The sequence below is a fragment of the Lissotriton vulgaris genome, chromosome 5 (genome assembly GCF_964263255.1).
Source record: "Lissotriton vulgaris chromosome 5, aLisVul1.2, whole genome shotgun sequence".
Lineage (NCBI taxonomy): Eukaryota > Metazoa > Chordata > Amphibia > Caudata > Salamandridae > Lissotriton > Lissotriton vulgaris.
In genome coordinates this window covers 974,989,902-975,005,175 of record NC_141693.1, presented here as the reverse complement: position 1 = coordinate 975,005,175, position 15,274 = coordinate 974,989,902, and positions in this window count along the sequence as shown.

Sequence of the window (15,274 nt, the reverse complement as noted above, 5' to 3'; positions counted from 1 at the left end):
TAAATACAAGCCTTTTTTCCTCCTCTATCCTTCTGCTATCATTCCAAATCCAAATAATTGACTAACCTATCCACCACTTAAAATGTACTTGCATGTTCCTACACTCAAACACTAACCTGCACAACCCCTCAGCACTACCCTAAACCACTACCCTACACAAACACCACAACACTACCCTAAACCCTAAAACACTACCCCATCATGACCCTGCCCAACCCCCAGTCCGGTCCCCGCACTCAAACACTACCCTGCACGACCCTCCAGCACTACCCTAAACCCTAAAACACTATCCTACACTACACAAACGCCACAACACTACCCTAAACCCTAAAACACTACCCCCAGCATGACCCTCCCCCGATGCCCAGTACGGTCCCCACACCCAAACACTACCCTGCACTACCCCCCCAGCACTACCCTAAACCCTAAAACCCTACCCTACACTACACAAACACCACAACACTACACTAAACCCTAAAACACTACCCCAGCACAACCCTACCCCGACCCCCAATCTGATCCCTACACTCAAACACTACCCTGCACGACCCCCAGCACTACCCAAAACCACTACCCTACACTACAAAAACACCACAACACTACCTAAACCCTAACACTACCCCCAGCACTCCCCCAACCCCCCAGACCGGCCCCCACACTCAAACACTACCCTGCATGACCCCCCAGCACTACCCTAAACCCTAAAACACTACCCTACACTACACAAATACCACAACACTACCCTAAACCATAAAACACTACCCCCAGCACAACCCTCCCCGACCCCCAGTCCAGTCCCCACACTTAAACCCTACCCTGCACGACCCCCAGCACTACCCTAAACCCTAAAGCACTGCTCTATACAAACACCACAATAGTATAATAAATAAGGCATAACAATTGCATAATAAATAAGGCACCGATCTATCAGCATGCAGCTTGGATACAATGTTAATAGTAGTCTGGGTAAAGTCCAGTAGTATTCAAATTGTTTGTATTCACTAAATGTTCTGCATTGTAAATGAAGACTATGCGATTACAAATAAGTATGTGCTTAGTATTCTGTTAGTATTCATGAAGTACCACTCACATATCAGTAGTCTTCATGCACTAACCTTCCCAAAAAGAACACTAATGAATACTGAAATTGGCATAAAATAGTCTTCGAATGCTATAAAAAGACAGGTTAACCACTAAATGTAGTATTCAACTTCGGTAAGGGTAATTCAACATTAATCCTCTATTGGTCCTGGAGTAGTGTGCTACTCGCCGAAAAAGCGCTTCGATGCCTCGTCAGAGGTAGTAAGCACTATATAAATGCAATTACAATACAATTAAGGGATTGGTAAAGCTTCTCATTTTCCTATAGGTTACAGAGCTAAACCAATCTACATCTTGTAAATGTTCCAGATGCGTTCTGCCTCCCAGATGATCACTTTTGAGCGCGTGCCCCTCAAAGTTTATTTGTGGCCATGTGGGCCATTAAAAATACCTACATTGATGGTGTTTTCTTTCAGAACACTGCATGGCATTGCAGGCACCACTTTCTGACATGAAACAGTATGACATGCTCAAGCCTAGGGCCATTCTTGCCGACTCATACAATACCACACTCCGTGTGTCTTTTCTTAAATGGAATACAAAACTGTCCAATATTTATCAATATTTTGGCATAGTCTAACTATAGACTGCATTGTTTTGCATTGGTGCTGCTGTTTTGAAAATTGCACTAAATTATTAAAGGAGCTTTTAAGTGGCTTACTACAATGAGATTTGCGTTTGTTGAGTGGTTTTCACGTGCTCAGAAAGAAGATGGGAATGCTTTTATCTCAGTGGGTGGCAGACGTCCGACCAATTGAATATATATAGCAAGAATCTGTTTTAAAAAACGTATCAGGAGCTGAAAAACATGAAATAACAAAATATGTAAGAACTTTATAAAGTATTACTTCAAAAGCATTGAACGGATTGCTGCAGTATTACTAATATATCAAAACATACAACTGAGGAAATGAATAAACATGGAAACTCGAAGAAATATAACGAAAAACATACAGGGCCTGATTCACAAAGGGAAACCTACACGATAGTGTAAGTGTACCATTTTTTGTTACTCACCAACAAATTTTATGTGCAGTATTTTTATGATGGAAACTCGACACAAAAAAAGACAGACCTATCTTTTCTTTGCAGTTGTAAAGAAACTACCAGGGCTTATTTTGAGCCAGTGGTTTCCGGTGCTCAGCTCAGCACTAGCACTTAATCATCACACTGGTGCTTTTCATCAGCATCAGTTAAGGTGACATTCATTTATGGTAGGCACAGGAAGATTAAGTGATGTGCCCAGAATCACAGGATGTTGAGCCTACGCCAGACTCGAACATGGTTCTCCAGCTCCAAAGTCAGCAGCTCTGACTATTATACCACATCCTCTCGCCATGTTCATAGTTGGTTCTGTTTTAGGCGGTGCTAACAGGAGACATTGGTTGGTGTAAGCTCCCTCCTGATGCGAGACCCGGTACTTTTTTTTTTTTTTTACAAATTAGCCTATTATACTACTAATAAAATTCGATTGTGAATTGAAACATATATAAACTCACACTCCAGGGTAAGTTTACCTTTGTGAATCAGGCCCAATCAAAAACTGCAAAAAGATAGAAATGCCCTCCATGTGCATTTTTAGAATTTACCAATTGAAGCTAATCGATAATTGTGAACTGTAGCGTGGTGAGTGGTAATTTATGCTTTTACGGCAAAGAATAAAAAGAATTCGTAAAGAAGATATACATAAGTTTCCTGATGGACTTAGACGGACGCATGGATTTTTATAAATCAAACGTTAAATTCACTAAACGCAGCAAATACCAAAGACGTCGGATTCTGTGCAACAGCCTGTATGCCCTCCAGTGTGGAACACATTAAAACATTTTCCGATCATTGAAGTAAGGTGTGGCTAATTATCCATTACAACGGTAATCATATGATAATCAATGCTTATAACTCCAAGGCAGTAAACAGCTACTCTGTATGACACCAGTATGAGACATATTCGGATGCATATGCCATATGGATCATTACCTAGACGGCATTGCACGGGGAACAAGACAATTTGATGGGTTTTCCCGTTGCCAAGTATAACCATTCTGATCTTTCAGCCTGCCCCTGTGACATGATATCAGCAGTCTGAACTCCAGATTGTCTTATTTTGTGCTTTTTACAAATTCACTCGAGCAAGGTATATTACCCAGATTTTAAAAAGTTGTAATTTTAAACAATCTCGAGTAGCACTCCACTTTTAAAAATCTCTTCCAGACTCTTGTACATGTTGTTCAGTCGGTACGATTCTATGGGCTTGTGTGAGCACTAGGAAGACACTGCACTTTAGATCTGTTGGAAAGCGGTATAGCTCTTAAGATTAAGAACATTCACATGACCGAATACTTTTGTATCCTGTAGATTTATCTCAGACGTCAAGGTTTTTGTTTGTTACGTCTGTCCCATGATTATCTCATTAGTGGCACCAAATCATCTACGTAAACAGCGGAGTAGTGGTGTTAATCGGCATAAGAGGACCATTGGTTTTTGACTGAAGATTCTATTTAGCTTGTTTGTATTTTGCACTTTTGTACAAAATTGGATTTGGCTTTTATATTTGAATTGATTTTATCTAAAGTTTTCTTATGTAATATTTATAATCTCATGTATTGCTAATGGTTTTACTAAATTTTACACCTGTGATTTTATCAATGTGAGCAATAGATGTCTGACTTTTGACCTGCTTTTATGAATTTATTTGAAAATCCGAATAAAATGTTATCATTTGAAACACCACAAAATAGTTGGCAGACTGATAATGAAATCTGTTACCGAAGAAAATATGAAATGGTATTCTGGTACAATGGTTTAGGTCAATAAGTGAAGCAAATTAAAAAGCATTGGTTTGATTTCAGATTTAAATGGTAATACAGTATTAACAATGTACAATATTAGTAATATATTAGCTACATATAATACTAAAGGCAGGACAAACAAAACTATGAAGGAATTCTCCACAAGACCAGGTGTCCCTTTGTATAGTCTGTGCATGTATTACTCTTAAGACTGGCTGGTTTATAGGTGCATTAAGACTTGCTGGTGTATCTGTGCATTCATAACTTCATAGGTTGGGTCCCTTAACCCATAAGACAGAAATGCTTATTGAGGAATGCCGAACACCATAGAGTTACACAGATGTAAAATTAGAACCTTAGAACCAAATTCCCCATTGTAGCACGTGAGTCTCTCAGGGTAGCAAATCAAAGCAAAAACCTACTCAGGGGAGGTGGTGTGGTTTAGTAAGACCCCCAGCTTGCTAACATGCAAAAACAACACTCAATAAATCGTTGTCTGCCTGTGCTATTTCTTTTAAAAAGGAAATGTATTATATTAGCGTGCACTATTAAATACTACGTTTTATTAACATATATATATATATATATATCAGATCAAAATACTTCTGGTGAAACCTGGAGTACAGTTGGAACCCCAGCAAGAAATCACAATAATCACAGTAGCGCCACACATATGGCTAGAGATAATGCCGCAATTTAAAGGGTGTACTTATCAAAAAGGCATGCCATCTGGCTTTGTGAGTTTGTCAACACACCAGTAAAAGCAGAAATGTTCTTATAATCCACCATTGAAATCATATGGGAAAATCCTCACATTTGCTTCTGTATTTTTATAATGTAGAACTTTGTATTACCATTGTCAATAATGGATTACAGTGAATAATATGTCCCAAGGTCTGATTTCTACTTTTACTACACTGCCACTGCAGCTTTCGGACCAACCAACAAGGACCGCCACACACCGCCACACTCCACAGCTTATGAACAAAAGCTTCAAATCCAGGAACACTTGAATCAGGATAAGCCCTCTCCTGGTGGCATTAATGCAACTCCCTGCGAGACATAGGGCACCTTTGGAGAGACACCTTCTGGTGGGAGGCTGCTGTATTCCTGCAACCAACAACATGTGTGCTTGGAACATTGGTGGAACTCCTGCCCACTACTGGACACCACGGAAGCCAGCTAATCAAATTAGGGACCGCTTGTGGGGACTTATGTGGTGCTCCAAAGTGGGGACAAAGTGGTAAGGCAATGCATCATAGCAAATGGCTTGTCTGCTCTTATTACATACCTTTCTGTTTGCAATGAGGCCTCATGTCCCTTTTATGAATATTGGCTGCCATTGTCCATGAGAACCCAGGTGCTGCCTTTTAGTTGTGGGTAGTACTGAGCGCCCACTCCTGTACTACCATGCTGGCTCCATGTACTGCTGCACCATTCCTCAGAGGGAGGCAGGCGCTGGCTCCTTCTGTGCTCCCACCCACATTAACCACAGACGGGAGGATTGGGGCAGGATGTTTTCGCCAGTGACACAGGTGCAGGGGGTGGGCAGGGTACTTATTAGACTCCTTGGCTTTTCATCTGTTCTTTCCAAGGTGTAGTGGTCCCCTGGGATAGTAATCTTTGTGTCAGGTCTTGGGGGATGGGGTCCCTGGGGACCAAGGATGGTTAGGGGAGAAGGACCCGTGCATGCCCCATCCGTATCAAAGTTTAATGAATGAGACTGTGCCAACCCCCTTCCACATTTGGAAAAGATACAACAGAGTGCTACTCACTCGTTTTTCCACCAAGTGCCCCTGGGGAATCAGGCTTTAAAGGATGCTTTCTCTGACCAAGTAAGGCCAATTTGGAAAATCTTGGTCTAGTTTTGCATTTGTGGATCAGCCCTAACCCCCAGGGGCATTTTCCTCAGGTCTCCTGACATCTAAAAGGTACCTTTGTTGGGGAGTTGGATTTTGCTGGTGCCTTGCCAGCCCTGCCTTCTCCCTGGGCACCCAGGAGAGATGCCATTTTCTCCAACTCCACCACAGACCACAAGCACAACGCATACAGTAAAAATCCAAAAGCCAGGTTGTCCAAAAGCAAAAAAAGCCAGGGGGAATAAATGGGCAGAACGCATTTTCTAATCATATTTAATATATTTTCTGTGTCCAGTTTCTTGTTTACAATTAGATGATTCAGCAAAACTCACACCAACACATTTTTTGCAATACATTCATGCACAGGCCTGGAGCTTTTTCAAGGCTAGAAAGATAATCACTACGGGAACAACTTATCTAAGTTGTTAGATCATAATTCGTCTGATTGGTAAAGCCAATGAAGTGGCTTACTCCTATGATCATGCAAAATGGAGGCAATCTATGTGGATGGGGGAACAATGTACATTCCATTTCTGATGTCCAGCGTGATGGTGAGGTTGTCAGGGCAGGATTCTGGTCCAAGGTCCACCCACAACTCTTGATAGGAATTAATTTGACATTAGTCCATAATGCAGTATGCATCTGGAGTTCCTGGGGATTCCTTTTGGGGCACAATGGGAGCAACCAGAGCTGGTCATTCTCTGCTTCTATGTCATTATACCTGCAAAAAATGTTTTTGTTTTTATCTGTTGATATTATGTAGATTATAAACAGTAGGACAACATAAAATATGTGTCTTTTAATTATGTGAAGAACAGCGATCAAATTTAATAAGATTCGGGAGGAGCCAAGCTTGCGACCGTGATGGCCGCAATGTAGCTCGGCTCCGCTAACCTTCCTGCCCAACACATATATCCTGACACGCATCCTGCCCCGAGACGACATACTCGGGAAGACACGGAAAGACGAAGGAAAGCTTGTACTCACCATCTGTCCCGGGGGCTCCTGCGAGCGGCGGATCCGAAGTTACACCCCTGCTTGGTCTGGGGCCTCCGCGGCGTAGAGACCGGGGACTTGCCTGTGGAGGTCAGCCGGCGAGATGGTGTCGACGGCGGCCCCTGGTGAAGAGGAGAGGTCGGCTGGGAGAGGCCGTGGTGCGGTTATGCCGATGGCAACGGATCGGGCCCGGTCCAGCGGCCGGAGGGCCCCGTGGTGACGTGCGGCACGCCGTGGACGGGGGAAGACCGTGTAGGAGGCTCCCCCCTTTGTTGCCTTGTCCGGCCATCTTGAAGCCCTGCGCCCGGAGTCGGCGTGTGGCGCCCGCGGGGCGGTGGCGCTGGCGGTCCCCCTTTTGGTGGCTCTCCTTTCTGCACCCAGATTGTCATTCCTGGGACTCGAGGGGGCTCCCGTGGTGGCCTTGCTTGAGAGCCCGCTCCAGAAGTTGAGGCGCACGGGGACGCGGCTGGATCTGCAAGATGGCGGCCGGCGCCCTGAGTCACGGACTGAACCAGGGCGGCGAATTTGTGTCGCTGAAGTGTACGGGGGTCTGGTCATGTGAGCGGGAGCCCACGCTTGGTGATGTTCTTGACGCCTTAAAGACTTTACGCGCGACCCTGGCCCTCGACGCCCTTGTGCTGGATAGAAGGACGGCCGCCATTGCTGTCGGGCCGTCCCTCATGGACGCGGCTCGGCCCCGAGTGTGTGCTGTTTCATCCCCCTCTGTTGCCGTGAGGAGTGCTGTCACTGTGCATCGGCAAGACTATACACCAGCGGCCCCGGATCCCGGGGTCGCCTTGATCGTGGCGGGCGCAGGCGTGGGCACCGTGTCGGAGCCCGTTCCTGCTCGACTGATCGGGGAACAATGTAGATTGCCGATTCAAACTGCCCCGGTGAGACCCCAGTGTGAAAAGTCTAGACTGCCGCACAAAGTTCTTGCTTGGCCGCTGGTTGCTGGAGTCCTCTGGTTTGCTCCCATGGTCTGTCCTGCTTCGACCATATGGCCTCTCCACTTTGATTTGTTTGCTGCCCACTACTCTACCACGCGCGGTAGTGATGGCTAGGAAAGGACAGGGGTGAGCCGGTTCTGGACCCGGAGGACTAATGGTTGGCGGATGGAGATGAGGAGTCCTCTCAACCATGATACTATGGACGATTCCTTCGAAGGTTTATGATACCCGAGAATATGTCGATTTCGTTTTGATGTTGCATTAATGTGTGTGATGGCGGGGGGTAGGGGCCGAATGGTTCGATTGATGGCTCTCCTCTCCCCCTGGTTCTTTTTCCTTTTTTGTCTCTTTTGTTTCCTTTCCCTCTCTCTAACTTTTCCTATATTTTGGGTCTCCTATTTAGGGCGACAGGCACGCTGCTGGGGGGTAGGCCGTAGCCTTCTGCAGGGGTGCAGGGTGGGGTGGGTGGGTTGGGTTCTTTTTCTGACCGTTTTTTTGTTTCTACGGCTCTTTTGTGTCCCTTTCTTAGGACGCCGTGGCTGTGCGTGTTTCCCACGGTGTGATTGCTTGTGGGGGGGGGGGGGGGTGAGGTATTCTTACTTTATACGATATTGATTGCACAGATATCCTGACTTGAACGCCCCACCCCCAATAACATGGTCCCCAGTCACTTTGCTCGCCCATATCGCTGTGGGGCGCGTACAGCAGCACGGCGTTCCTTCTCTTCTTTCCTTTTTAGCGTTCCCCCCTTTTTCTTTTCTTCTGGTTCAGTATAGAAAATGACTGTAACTCCTTTTGCCGTTCTGGTTACTCAGTTAGGTATAAGTATAATAATCTGGTGGTCTGTGTGCACGTGGCGGGCTAGGATGGGTACTGATTGGAAATGTGGCATCTATATTCTGACTGCTGTAGACTATTGCTGATAACTGTTTTTATTGTTGCCTTAATGTTTTGCTGCTTGATTCGTGGCCCGCTATGGGCACTCAGATGATTAAACTGCTATCATTTCTATTATAAAATTAACATTCTTTGATCCTACATCCGGCGGTCACACTCAGCTCCTCTACGATTGAACTACTAATATAATGGGTGACTGCCGTGAAACCTCTTTATTGATTTACGTGCTTTTCAGATTGCTTCGTGGCCGGCCTAATTGGTTGTAGGCCCGTATTTGTATGCTACTATCTGCACAATAAAGGTTTTCAAAAATTAAAAAAAATAAAAAATAAAAATGTAATAAGATTCAAAATATGGTCTGGCATGGAGAGCAATTTTCATTTACGACTAGTCTTCAAATTAAAAAAACAAGCTGGTGATAGGGTTTGCTGAACAGTAATCTAAAAGAGGATCTATTTTGATGTGTTAAGTAAATGTGGGTGTGCAACAAACCCTATAGAGAAGGGCTCATGACCTATATAGTGTGCCTAAAAAGGAGTATCATGGACGTCGAGGGCGGATGGGAAGGTTGGCCATATGGTCTTCATTACCTTAATACTGAAAATTGCTTGGCAAAGGATGTGTCAAACAATACTCCGTAATTGAAGGGGGATAACAGAATAATTTCCCAAACATATGAAATTCTTCTATCAAACGTGATGGCAACTCTCTTGAGTTACTAGAGTTCAGGCAGAATATGGACTTCATTACGAGCAATGTGATAACACATGCACAATTTTGTCTGCATTATCACAAGTAACAGCGAAATGGGGTAATAATTTTCCCAATTTACTATATAAAATAAATGTTTTCTTTGATAAATACTGATATCTTGCAGGCATATATTGCATGCATTTTGTTACATGCTGAACTTACTATGCTATTACGAGTCTGAAAATAGCCCTGCAGTCTATCACCAGGTATATAGAAAGTGACCCAAAATGTGTAGATTTGTAAATTAATACCCAAATCACAACAACATTGTTAGAGTAACACTACTTACAATTAAAAACGAAACACTGGCACACCAACAACTGCACACAGACGTAGGCAGTGATTCAACGACCAAGGATACAAAAACACAGTAGGGATCCACGTTTGAAAGGACATAGTTAGATTCATTTAATCTACCACACGCTGAGCTAGTTAATACCTTCAGATTTGATATGGATGCCATATGTCACCTGTATGACTCACCGAGAAGAGCGCTTGAGTCTAACATTGGCATACCTACTACCATACCTCCCCTACTGACATTGTTGGCAATGATGGAATTGTAACAACATGTTGAATGCAACATTCACTCTCAATACAGCCTACGTTTTCCAATATACTGAACCAGGTGATGAAAGCATAGCTTTTAGATGCATCATGGTAACTGTAAATGTCATAAATAATGTATAATACTATGCATGCCTGAGAGTTGCAGGTATTGCTAGATCGATCACGGAACCGTTTTTAGCCTCCTCCTCTCTTAAACGTGCTTCACTTCACTTCGGCCATTGTCAATTATTAAATAGTACATACACTTCGGGAAAGCAAAGGTATTAAAGAGAATGTCACTGTGTGCCTCACATATGACATTAAGTTGAAATTGGGTGGCTCACTGGAGCTTACCTTTGTAATGATAGAATAATTAATTGTATAGTTGCACTCTTCAATATGCTTTACATTCCTTCCTGTTTATTAATTTTTGCATTTCATCTATTTTGAGCAGTATTGCATTGAGTGTAGATACTAAGAAGATGTAACCCACATGGATTTATTTGTTGCAATGATTCAGTTATGAGTATAAAATGTGACTCACAAATCTAACTAAAGGATAGGGCATATTATTGTTTTTTTCTGCATTTAAATGAACTAATGTGCTTATCTCAATAAGACTGATTGTATCATAAAATATGCTACGTTGATGCACTGGCACAAAGAGAATGTATGTTGTTGTATTATTTTTTTATGTTTGTAGTAGTTGGTATCATGTGACGTAGCTTAATAAACATTCCCAATGTGGCACTCATTATTGTGATCAAGGCTACTTGTTAGCTGAGTAAGACTGTGTGGTTTAATAAAACAGTAAGAACTTCCTCTCATCACAAAGAAATTGCTGGCACACTTCCAAAGTGCTAGGGCTTGTTTATCCATATTTTTACCGAAAGCACAATGCGTTTTGGCTATGAAATAGCCTTGCTCACAATTACAGATACCATTATGAGTATCCCTTATATACCACACCATGTGATGTTTCTCACAGTCAAAGCAGGAAAAATAGTTAAATCGCCTTAGCTTGTTCTAAATTATTCCACAATCAATATAACAGTTTCTTAAATTCATACAGTTTAGAACAGAACATCATTAACAGTTGGACGTTTCTGAGGGTTAATTTCTCAGTTCCCAAGTGAGACACTCAATACCCACGTTCAATAGCTCCCCAGTGGGCTATCTCCACAAAAATAAGTCAAAGACGTTAAGAACAAAACAATCATATTAAATACATAATGATTCATATTAAATACTTTTTTGTCTCTAAACCTTTAGGGTCCCAAATTTCTTCAAATTAAGCCCAATTGGGCTATTTGTATTTCACAGTCCATAAATCCAAGCGTTCATACATGCTCTTAAAGTAAAATTATGATCATATTACATATAAAGTGCTTTTCTGATTGTAAAATATAGTCCTTGAAGCATATTTTCATCAAAGTGTACACAGTTTGTCTATTCTGGGGAAATCCTGTCCGTAAGATAAACAATATTAAATTACAATTAAAATGTTCAAAGTGCAGGTTAAAAGACTTATTAAAGATAGCAGATCAGTTCTATTTCATATATGTATATACAATTCCTCATCAACATTGAAACCATCTGTATCAATGATATCTAATTTCAGTCTACCCGGCCTCTCACCAGGCCGGGTCACCCCCTTGCTCCTCCTGCCGCCTCCTGCTCCTGCCTAGCCAGCCTTTGCTGCCCTTTTCCGCCGCCGACGCCCCCCTGCCCCCCCCGAGCGGCCCAGCCACAGCTGAGCCGCCTGCTCGCCAGTTTTCCCGCTGCTGCTCTCCACAGGCCCCGCCCACCACCGGCCCATTGGCCGAACAGCTCCCGCCGCCCAGCTGACCCGCCCTCCCGTCTCCCTTCTTAGGGGGACAGCAAGGAGTGCTCGGGAGTGACCGCTGCGCCTCTCACCAGGCCGGGTAACCCCCTTGCTCCTCCTGCTGCCTCCTGCTCCTGCCTAGCTAGCCTTTGCCTCCTTTTTCCGCCGCTGACGCCCCCCTGCCCCCCCCGAGCGGCCCAGCCACAGCTGACCCGCCCGCTCGCCAGTTTTCCCGCCGCTGCTCTCCACAGGCCCCGCCCACCACCGGCCCATTGGCCGAACCGCTCCTGCCGCCCAGCTGACCCGCCCTCCCGTCCCCCTTCTTATTACGCCCCCAGAGCGACCGCGCAGCGGACGCGCGCAGCGGGAGCACCGACTGAGCGCCGAAGGTGCGCCAAAGGTAAGCCCGTCTGCGCCCGTCCGCGCCTGGACTGCGCCCAGCGCCAGGACCCCTGGCCCCCGCAGAAACCAGCCCACCCGCCGGACCTACGACCCCACCGAACTCAACGCACTCAATGCCGGCCGAATCCCGGGCTGCTACCGAGCCACCCCGAGACGCACCCACGGACCCTTCTGCTGCCACTCCAGCAAGTTCACCTGCATCTGGACCTGCACTACTCCAGCACCGACCAAGACCAAGACGAGCAACAGCAGCAGCCACCTGAAATGCATCCTGCTCAACACCCGCTCCGTCCACAGACACGCCGTCGAGCTCTGGAACCTGCTCGACACAACTTCACCAGACGTTGCCTTCCTCACGGAAACCTATATGAACGCCTCTTCAGCGCCCGACATCGCCATCCCAGATGGCTACAAGATCATCCGAAGGGACCGCATCAACCAGACCGGAGGAGGCATCGCCATCATCCACAAGAACACCATCCGCATCACGACCAACACCGACGACACCCTCGCACAAGCCGAGCACCTGCACTTCCAGGTCCACATCAACCCCAAGACCACCCTCAGAGGCACCCTCATCTACAGACCCCTGGGACCACGCACACAATTCAGCGAAGACATCGCTGACTTCATCAGCCCGCACGCCCTCCTCTCCGCTGACTACATCCTCCTCGGGGACCTCAACCTCCACCTGGAGAACAACAACGACCGCAACACCACCGCCCTGCTGGACAACCTCGCAAACCTGGGACTCAAGCAGCTGGTGACCACCCCCACCCACTACGCCGGACACACACTCGACCCGTCTTCTCATCCAACAAGGACATCACCTTCAGCCACGCCACCGGACTCCAATGGACGGACCACAGCTGCGTCCACTTCAGCTTCAGAAGGACCACGACCCACCACCACCAGCAACAGGTTGCACGCAGAAGCTGGAACAAGATCACAGCCGACCAGCTAGCGACTTCCCTGAGCAAGAACCCACCCACCAGCGCAACGAACCCCAGCCAAGCGGCCACCAACCTCACGAACTGGATCAGCGACTGCGCAGACGACCTCGCCCCCCTGAGGACCCCGCCTAGCAGACCCGGTAGCAAGAAAGCCCCATGGTTCACCGATGAACTCAAGAGCTCCAAGAAGAACTGCAGAGCCCTCGAGAGAACCTGGCGCAGAGACCCAACACCGGACAACATGACTGCCCTCAAGCTCGCCACCCGAAAACACCACCAACTCATCCACGCCACCAAGAAAACTGCATTCAAGGAACGACTGGACAACAACGCACACAACAGCAAGGAACTCTTCAACATCGTTAAGGAGCTCTCCAACCCCACCGCCGGAAACAACGACATCACCCCTTCGCAAGACCTCTGCAACTCTCTCGCCTCCTACTTCCACAACAAGATCGCGGACATACACAACAGCTTCAGCACTCAACCGACGCACGCCATGACCGAACCACCGCCCCCCACCACCACCCTCCGCGCCTGGACCCCGATCAGCACCGAAGACACCGTCCGCACGATGAACTCCATCCACTCCGGATCTCCTACCGACCCCTGCCCTCACCACGTCTTCAACAAGGCCGACGCTGTCATCGCACCCCACCTGCGGGACATCTTCAACACCTCCTTCGACACCGCTACCTTCCCGGAGAGCTGGAAGCACGCCGAACTCAGCGCTCTACTAAAGAAGCCATCAGCCGACCCCACCGACCTCAAGAACTACCGCCCCATCTCGCTGCTCCCGTTCCCTGCAAAAGTCATCGAGAAGACCGTCAACAAGCAGCTGGCTGCCTTCCTCGAGACGAACGGATCCCTCTACCTCTCGCAGTCTGGCTTCCGGGCCAACCACAGCACCGAGACCGCCCTGATCGCAGCCACAGATGACATCCGAGCACTGCTTGACAACGGAGAAACAGCAGCCCTCATCCTCCTAGACCTCTCCGCGGCCTTCGACACTGTCTGCCACCGTACACTAGTGCAGCGACTCAGCAACGTCGGAATCCAGGAGAAGGCACTGAAGTGGATCATCTCCTTCCTCGCCGGAAGGACACAGAGAGTCCGCCTTCCCCCGTTCAGATCTGAAGCCACCGAAGTCATCTGCGGCGTTCCTCAAGGCTCCTCGCTCAGTCCAACCCTCTTCAACGTCTACATGAGCCCCCTCGCAGACATCGCACGCCAGCACAACCTCAACATCATCTCCTACGCCGACGACACCCAGCTGATCCTCTCCCTCACCAACGACCCCGCCACCGCCAGAGCCAACCTCCACGAAGGGATGAAAGAGGTAGCCGAATGGATGAAGAACAGCCGCCTGAAACTGAACTCGGACAAGACGGAAGTCCTCATCCTGGGATCCTCACCCTCCGCCTGGGACGACTACTGGTGGCCCCCGCCCTAGGCAGCGCACCCAAACCAACAGACCGCGCACGCAACCTGGGCTTCATCCTGGACTCCTCCCTCTCCATGACCAGACAAGTCAACGCTGTCTCCTCGTCGTGCTTCAACATCTTGCGCATGGTACATAAGATCTTCCGGTGGATCCCCACCGAGACCAGGAAGACGGTCACCCAGGCCCTCGTCACCAGCCGTCTGGACTACGGCAACTCCCTCTACGCGGGAACCACCGCCAAACTCCAGAAGAGACTCCAGCGGATCCAGAACGCCTCAGCACGACTCATCCTGGACATCCCCCGTCGCAGCCACATCTCCGGACACCTGAGAGACCTGCACTGGCTCCCGGTCAACAAGAGAATCACCTTCCGACTCCTCACCCACGCACACAAAGCCCTACACAACCAAGGCCCAGGATACCTCAACAGCCGCCTCAACTTCTACGCTCCCAAACGCCAGCTTCGATCGACCGGCCACGCCCTCGCCGCCATCCCCCGCATCCGAAGAGCCACCACAGGGGGACGGTCCTTCTCCTACCTCGCCGCCAAGACATGGAACTCCCTCCCGACCCACCTCCGCCTGACCCAGGACCACCTCGCCTTCAGGAAGCAACTCAAGACCTGGCTGTTCGAGCAGTAGCGGACCCCCCTCCCCTAGCGCCTTGAGACCCTCTGGGTGAGTAGTGTGCTATATAAATGCTTTGATTGATTGATTGATTCTATATCGACTCTCAAGTAAAATAACGTAAAGTAAC